We start from the raw sequence: 9381 nt of genomic DNA, 5'->3' as shown, positions 1-9381 counted from the left end.
GTACAGCTTGAGGAATTTTTACATATGTATGAATCCAGATAATCACCTCCAAAACCAAGGTAAGGCCATTTCCACTAATCAAAAGTTTCCTTCTTGCTCGTTCTCCATCAATAGCCCTTCTGCGGAGAGAAACACTACTCTGCCGTCTATCACCAGTTTGCCAGTTTTTGAACTCCATATACATGAAACTGTTTACATAGTTCGTTTTTGTAACACTGTGTAGTTGTTTTCTGGTCTGACCATGCCATAATTTATTAATCCGTTTTGCCGTGGACTTGGATTTTTCAGTTCAAGAATAACACAAATAAAGCTTCTATGAGCATGTCTGTTTTGTACATATCTTTTGGTCTACTTCTGCATTTAATAAGTATGTTAAACAAAATTCCTTGGATGAGAATGTTATTAATGTAGTGCCCTACCTGTGTTCACGGGGAAAGGTGGGTGCACTTAAAATCCTGCCGGCAGGGGAGCCTGGGTGGCCCAGTTAGTTGGGCATCTGCCTTTGGCTCAGGTCGTGATGCCCAGATCCTGGGGTAGAGCCCCATGTCGGGCTCCTTGATCAGTGGGGAGCCTGCTTATCCCTCTCCATCTGCTCCTGCACTCTGTCTCTCTCTCAAATTAATAAATAAATCTTTAAAAAAAAAATCCTTCCTGCAAAGCCTGTGCGTGATGGCAGGCTGCTGCGGTATTCCACGGGCAGCCCGGTAAAGGTGTACTGTGTCCCTTTGGAGATGAAGGCAAACTGGGAGGCTGTTGAGATAAGCAGGGCATGAAACATATTAGATGTTGTTACTAATTGTAATAATGTTGGCTCTTGGGCATGTGGGCTTTAATGGATGCAGCAATGGCATTAAGGTTGCAATAATCTACCATGAAGCACCATTCAGTCTTTCCAGGTTTAAAAACAGGCAAATTGAGCTGTCCAATGGAGAAGCAGTGGAGATAATCACCTATTTATTAATTAGGTCTTATAGAATGTTTCAATCTATCAGGAGTGTTTAACTTACACTGAGCCATATTAACTATTTTAATTGAAAGTCACCAGGTCCCATTTTGCCAAATTTAATTGATGACACAATTAATTAATTAATTAATTGACTTATTCATTAAATTCATTTTTTATTACTTATTGTGTCAAAGTGCGTATGCCTACTATTTTAGTCTGTTCAGCTAGTACTACAAAACCCCTTAGACTGGGTGACATATAAACAAAAGAAATTTATTTCTCATAGTTCTGTATGCTGGGAAAGCTAAGAACAAGGTACCAGCACATTTGGTACCTGCCGAAGACCCGCTTTCTAGTTCATAGACCAGTTTTGCATTGCACCCTCACAGGTAGAAGAGACCAGCTAGCTCTCTGGGGTTTCTTATCTAAGGGCATTCATCCCATGCATGAAGGCTCTGTCATTGTGACCTAATCAGCTCCCAGAGGCCACACCTCCAATTACCGTCTTTTGGAGAAATTGGTTTCAATATATACATTTGGATGAGGGGGACACAAATATGCAGTCTACAAAAGACTGAAAACGCAACTTAAGGCTGGACCCTGGGAAGTGTGGCTCAAGTGGCCTATCGCTCCCATTGCCCTAAGGTGACTCCCACTTGGGCTAGTATTTAGCCAGTGGAGGTCAGCCATTTAGGACTGTTGTTTATTTTTTCTCAATCTTCCAACGCCGAGGACATTTGGGTAAGGAGAGACATGGAAACCACCAGCAGACACAGCAGCAAGCTGCAAGGTTAAAGCTCATGCTTCCCAACAGGCAACAGTTCCTTCCCAAGCTCTTCTCCTGGTGCTTTGGAGTAAATCAGTAAGCCAAGAGCAGACCCCCAAGAAGCAATGCAAGAGTGAGCGGTCATGGCCATGCTTTCTTGCTCACAGTGCCGAACGTTTTATAAGATTGAAAGATTTTTTTTGATGGTGAGACACAACAAATAACACTCAGAATAGGTGAAAGGCAGACTCCCTGTGACAATTCCATATGAAAGAAGGCTGCCATACAGGGCCACACAGAGGATGAACTGGGTTCAGGGTAACGTGAGAACTGTAGCGAGAAGTTTATGTATGGCAGGTAGAGCAGAGTTCACTAGATTTCCCGAGTTCCCATGCATTGGCTAATTTGCTCCTTTTTAAAAATTTTTATTTTATCTAAATTCAATTAATTAACATAGAGTATATCATTAGTTTCAGAGGTAGAGTTCAGTTACTCATCCATTGCATATAACACCCAGTGCTCATTACATCAAGTGCCCTCCTTAATGCTCATACCCAGTTACCCCAACCCCACCCACCTCCCCTCCAGCAGCCCTCAGTTTGTGTCTTATGATTAAGAGTCATTATGGTTTGTCTCCCTCTCTGATTTCATCTTATTTTATTTTTTTCTCTCTTTCCCTATGTTCATCTGTTTTGTTTCTTAAATTCCACATATGAGTGAAATCATGTGATAATTTTTCTTTCTCCGATTGACTTATTTCACTTAGCATAATATCCCCTAGTTCCAGATTTCATTTTCTTTGAGGAGTGAGTAATATTCCATTGTATATATACACCACACTTTCTTTATCCATTCATCTCTCAATGGACATCAGGGCTCTTTCCATATTTTAGCTATTGTGGACATTTTGCTATAAACATTGGGGTGCAGGTGCCCCTTCAGTTCACTATTTGTATCTTTGGGTAAATCCCTAGTAGTGCAGTTGCTGCGTCATGGGGTAGCTCTATTTTCAACTTTTTGAGAAGACTCCATACTGTTTTCCACAGTGGCTGCACCAGCTTGCATTCCCTCCAACACTGTAAGAGGGTTCCCCTTTCGCCACATCCTGGCCAACGTTTGTCATTTCCTGACTTGCTAATTTTAGCTATCCTGACTGGTGTGAGGTGGTATCTCTTTGTGGTTTTGATTTGTATTTCCTTGATAACAAGTGATGTTGAACATTTTTTCATGTGTCCTTGGGCCATTTGTATGTCTTCCTTAGAGAAATATCTGTTCATGTCTTCTGCCCATTTCTTGACTGAATTATTTGTTTTTTGGGTGTTGAGTTTGATAAGTTCTTTATAGACCTTGGATACTAGCCCTTTATCTGATAAGACATTTGCAAATATCTTCTCCTATTCTGTACATTGTTTTTTGTTTTTGTCTACTGTTTCCTTTGCTGTGCAAAAGATTTTTATCTTGTTGAATTGGCTAATTTGAATAATTTCATGGGCTCCAGGGCACAGGGGCTGTCCCTAGTTGTCTGGTGTTGGTCCTGGGGTAATTAGGGCAGGTGCATGGTGGCCCAGAGTGGGAATCCTAACAGGGAAGTAGTTGAGAGGTGGGCTTAATCAAGTGCTTAAGAAGGGGAACTAACTGGTTTCTAGCCAAAGCCTTGAAACTAAATAAAAACAGCATTTAAAAAAACTCTGTCAAATAGATCTCAGAAAGAACCAACCCTGCTGACCCCATGATCTTGGACTTCTAGCCTTCAAAACTGTGCCAGTAAAAACAATGTAAAGAAGCCATCACCACTACCAAGTTCCAGGGGACTTTCATCCTAAAAGGAAACTCAGTACCTATAAGTACTCAACCCGTAGCCACTGGCAATCACTAATCTGCTTTCTGTCTGTATGTATATGCCTATTCTAGATACTTCAGATAAATGGAATCATACCGTACGTGGTACTTTGTGTCTAGCTTTGTTCATGTACCATAGTGTTGTAAAGGTTTATCCACGGTGTGGCATGTATCAGTACTTCTTTTCTTTTCATGGCTCAATAATAGTCCATTGTATGGATATGCCACCTTTGTGTGTACATCCAGCAACTCGTGAGCTTTTGCATTGTTTCCTACTTTAGCCATTGTGAATAGTGCTGCTATGAACATTAGTATACAAGTGTTTGTTTGAACACCTGTTTTCAGTTCTCTTGGCTACGTACCTACAAGTGAAATTGCTGACCTATGTGTAATTTTACATTTAATTTACTATGCACTTGCCAAATTGTTGTTCATCACGACTACGCCATTGTACATTTCTACTAGCAATACATGAAAGTTCCAACTCCTCCACATCCTTGCCCACAGTGTTATTTTCATTATTATAAGCCACCCTAGTTAGTGTGAAGTGGTATCTCGTAGTTTTGATTTGCATTTTTCTAATAACAAATAACATTGACCATCTTATCATGTGTATTTGTAAATCTTCCTTGTGAAAATGCCTGTTCAAGTCTTTCATCCAATTTTTAATTGGGTTGTTGGATTTTGGGTAGTAAATTTTTTTAAATATATTTTAGATACTTAAATCTTATCAGATATATCATTTGTGATTATTTTTTTCACATTCTATGGGCTGTTTTTCACTCTTGGTAATGTGCTATGATACACAAAACTTTGTACATAAAATTTGTTAATTTTGATGAACTCTAATTTTTCTAGGTTTTCTTTGGTGCTTGTGTTCTTGATGCCATATCTAAAAATCATTGTCAAACCTAATGGCAGTGAAGACATTTCTAAGAGTTTGAACATTTTACCAATCATACGTAAGACTTTGATCTATTTGGGGTTAGTTTTTGAATATGGTGTCAGATAAAGACCCACCTTCTTTGGCAGGTGATGATCTAGTTTGTTCACTTGTTGAAGAGACAATTCTTACCCCCAGTGAATGGTCTTGGCACTTTTGCTGAAAATTAATGAGCCATAAATGTGTGGTTTTATTTGTGGACTCCAAATTCTTTTGCACTGCTCTGCATACCTATGCTTTGGCCAGTACCAATATGTTTGGTTGTTAAAGCTTTGTAAGAAGTTTTAAAATTAGAAATGTTAGTTCTCCAACTTTATCTTTATTTTTCAATGTTGTTTTGATTATTCAGGGTGTCTTAAAATTCCACATGAATTTGAGGACTTTCTATTTTGGCCCCCCAAAAAAAGCCATTGGGATTTTGATAGGGAATGTATTGAATATGGAGATCTCTCTGAGGAATATTGCCATTTTATCAATACTGTCTTTAATTCATGAATATAGGATATCTTTCCATTTATCTATATTTTTTTATTCTTTTAGCAATGTTTTACAGTTTCAGTGCATGTTTTGCTACTCCTTGGTTAAATTTATTCCTCAGTATCTTATTCTTTTTGATGTTATTGTAAATGTAACAGCTTTCTTAATTTCCCTTTCAGGTTATTCATTGCTAATTTCTGCATGTTGATTTTGATTTTGTATCCTAGAACTTTGCTATTTGTTTATTAACCCTAATTATATTGGGGGTGGGAGTTGATAGTATGCTTAGGATTTTCTATATAAGATCATGTCGTATGTGAAGAGATAGTACTAGGTCTTCCTCTGCAATTTGGATACCTCTCATTTCTTTTCCTTGTGTAATTGCTCTGGCTAGAACTTCTGATACGATTTTGAATAGAAGTAGCAAAAGTGGACATCCTGTCTTGTTCATGATCTTAGGGGGAATGCTTGCAGGTTTTCACCAGAGAATATGATGGTTCTTGATTTTCTCTCCCTTCTTGGAACTTATTTTGTTGCACCTTATGAGTTTTGGTGTGTTGTGTTTCCATTCTCACTTGCTTTCAGATACTTTTTGATTTCCCTTTTGATTTCTTCTTTTACCCGTTAGTGGTTCTGGAGTGTTTAATTTCCAGATATTTGTGAGTTTTCAATTTTACTCTTGTTATCAATTTCTAGTTTTATACCACTGTGTTTGGAAATAGTTGGTATAAGATAGTTGGTATAAATGAACCTCTTAAATTTGATAAGACTTGTTTTTAACTTGTGATCTATCCTGGATAATATTCTATGTGCAGTGGAAAAGAATGTGCATTCTGCTGTTGCTGAATGAAGTGTTCTGTATATTCTGTAAGGTCCATTCGGTCCTTAGTACAATTCAGTGTTTCTTTTTAATTTCTGAAGTAGGGTATTAAAGTCCCTTACAATGATTGTATTGCTGTATTTCAGATCTGTTACTATTGACTAAATATATTTAGATTTTCCAATACTGGGGGCATATATATTTATAAATGTTATATTCTCTGGAGGAACTGACCCCTTTATCATGATATAATGACCACCTTTGGCTCTTGACAAGGGTTGACTTAAAATCTATTTTGTTTGATATAAGCATAGTTACCCTTGCCCTCCTTTGGTTTCCATTTGTGTAGAATACCTTTTCCCATCTCATCACATCTATGTGTATCCTGAAAACTGAAGTGAGTCTCGTAGGCAGCAGAGAGTTAGATTTTGTTTTTTATCCACTCAACCACTCTCTATCTTTAGTTTGGAGAACTTGATTCATTTATATTTAAAATAATTATTGAAAAGTTAGGACTTAATACTGTACTTCTATTGTTTTCTAGCTGTTTTGTAGATCCTTCATATCTTTCTTCTTCTCTTGCAGTTTTGCTTTGTGATTTGATGACTTTCCATAATGGCATACTTTGTGAACTTTCTCTATATGTACTAGAGGTTTTTCCTTTGTGGTTACCACTAGGTTTATATAACACATAGTTATAGCAGTCTCCTTTTTTTAGATTTTTTAATTTAAAGTCAATTTAGTTAACACATAGTGTATTATTAGTTTCAAAGGTACAATTTAGTGATTCATCAGTTGTATATAACACCCAGTGCTCATTACATCAAGTGCCCTCCTTAATACCCATCCCTCAATTATCCCATCCCCCCACCTCCCCTTCAGCAACCCTCAGTTTGTTTCCTATAGTTAAGAGTCTCTTATGTTTCGCCTCTCTCTGTTTTCATCTTATTTAATTTTCCTTCCCTTCCCCTGTGTTCACCTGTCTTGCTTCTTAAATTCCACATATGAATGAAATCATACGGTATTTGTCTTTCTGTGACTAACTTATTTCACTTAGTATAATACCCTCTAGTTCCATCCATGTCACTACAAATGGCATCTCACACCAATCAGAACGGCTAAAATTAACAAGTAAGGAAACAACAGATGTTGGTGAGGATGAGGAGAAAGGGGAACTCTCTTACACTGTTGGTGGGAATGGAAACTGTACAGCCACTCTGGAAAACAGTGTGGAGTTTCCTCAAAAAGTTAAAAATGGAACTACCCTACAACCCAGCAATTTCACTATTAAGTATTTATCCAAAAGACACAAAAAGGGGCACATGCACTCCAATGTTTATAGCAGCAATGTCTACAGGAGCCAATATATGGAAAAAGCCCAGATGTCCATTGACAGATGAATGGATAAAGAAGATGTGATATAAATAGCAATCTATTTTAAGCTGATGACAACTTAACCTCATTTACATAAAAACTCTACCCTTTTACTGCTCCCCTTTTTTGTTTTTGTCACAATTTACATCTTTTTATATTGCAATATCCATTAACATATTGTCAAGCTATAGTTATTTTTAATGCTTTCTTCTGTTCATCTTTATACTACAAGTAAGTGATTTACACACCAGTGTTAGAGTAGTCTGAATTTGACTATATACTTATCATTGCCAAAGCGTTTCATACTTTTACATATCTTCATATTACTAATAACTGATTGCTGAAAAATTAGATCTAATGTAGGAAATGGATCTAATGTAGGATCTCATTTTTGCTCTATGTAGAACTTCTAGTTCTGGAAATATTGTTCATTATGTACTCTGAAAAAAATCTATAGTTCAAAACACCATAAATTAGGGCTGAAACATGAATAAATTTTTAATGCTTAACTGAGCTCACAAGTAATCAAGGTGAACTGCTGGAATCTAAAGTGAAAGGTCCAAATATGACCTGGAAAGATTGGGATAACCAAAAACTATTAGGAGTGGTGTTAGGAACCTAGATGCTGGGGTTTTAAGAGCCATTTAGGGAACAAAAGAATATTGGACACTGGCAAAGCAGGAAGTAGAAACTGAGATTCCCCTCCAATGAATAAAGCCAGGATAAAGTTTAAATAAATTATTATCTGAAAACAAAGAAGAGGAAATTACTTATCATACCCTTATTTCTTATTTAATAAGAACAATGGAAAGTTTTCCACCATGAATGGGTTAACACACTGCCCTCACATGGGTCTAGGGGTTGAATTTATATTGCTTGTGTTATCTAAGAAACTCTAATCTCAGAAATTAAAATATAGTGTCCTTTATCTTAGTAGCAATCTTAGGAACAGCAAATATTTGGAAGAAACCCCTCCCTCAAGAATCCAGATTCTACATGATACCCAAAGACACAGATTACTTAAATATGAGTTCACAATCCAAAATTACAACAAAAAGAACATCAAGGCAAATATCCACAGTGGGAAAGGACATAAAAAAGAAAGTAAAGAGATCTACAAAAAGATACGTGTTATAACAATCAAATAAGTTTATAGAATATATAGTTGACATATTTATAGAATAATTATTTTAACATATTTATAGAACAATTATTTTTATATGTTTATAAAAATTCAAAATGATATTTGAACCAAAAAAGAGATTTAAAGGAACTGAATAGAGCTTACAGAATGAAATTTAATACTGTTAAAAGTTAAAATGCCATGAACAGACCAAACAGATTAGACACAAGTGAGGAAAAACTTGTGGTCTCTAAGTGAAAAATAAAAAATCACAGAAAATACCACACAGAGAGACAAAGATATAAAACACTGAAATATATGTTGAGTCATGGAAGATAGAGATGTCTTCATTATAGTTCTGCGAGAAGAGAATAGATAAAATGATGAAATCTACTCTTAAAAGAAATAATAACTGAAATTTTTGCAGTATTAAATTAAAACAGAATCCTCAAATTTTGGATACACAGCAAAACTTAAGCCATGAAATAAAAATAAAATGAAATACTACCCAAAATGAAATCCATATTTAGATGCTCAACAGTGAAACTACAAAACACTGATGACAAAGGGATGATCCATAAAGCCATCAGGAAGAAAGGACAGATTACTTACCAGGGAATAACACTTGTACTGACAGCGGAATTCTTAACGACAGTGATGAAGGCCAAAATCCATCGAATGTCCTCAAAGTGCTGAAGGAAAATAACTGTTTAGATTTACTTATCCAGAAAAACATATTTTTTACAAATGAGGAGAAAATAAAGACCTCTTCCCTAGACAAACAAAAACTGACAGCTTATTACCAACAAATACAGACCTCACTACATAGACAATGGAAAAAACTTTAAATTAAGGAAGAGAAGAAGGAAAGTGGTATCAAAAAGAAGGTCTAGGGGCGCCTGGGTGGCACAGCGGTTGAGCGTCTGCCTTCGGCTCAGGGCGTGATCCCGGCATTATGGGATGGAGCCCCACATCAGGCTCCTCTGCTGTGAGCCTGCTTCTTCCTCTCCCACTCCCCCTGCTTGTGTTCCCTCTCTCGCTGGCTGTCTCTCTCTCTGTCGAATAAATAAATAAAATCTTTAAAAAAAAAAAA

This window comes from Ursus arctos, unplaced genomic scaffold (genome assembly GCF_023065955.2).
Source record: "Ursus arctos isolate Adak ecotype North America unplaced genomic scaffold, UrsArc2.0 scaffold_4, whole genome shotgun sequence".
NCBI classification, from domain to species: domain Eukaryota; kingdom Metazoa; phylum Chordata; class Mammalia; order Carnivora; family Ursidae; genus Ursus; species Ursus arctos.
Note: the sequence above shows the minus strand (reverse complement) of the source record.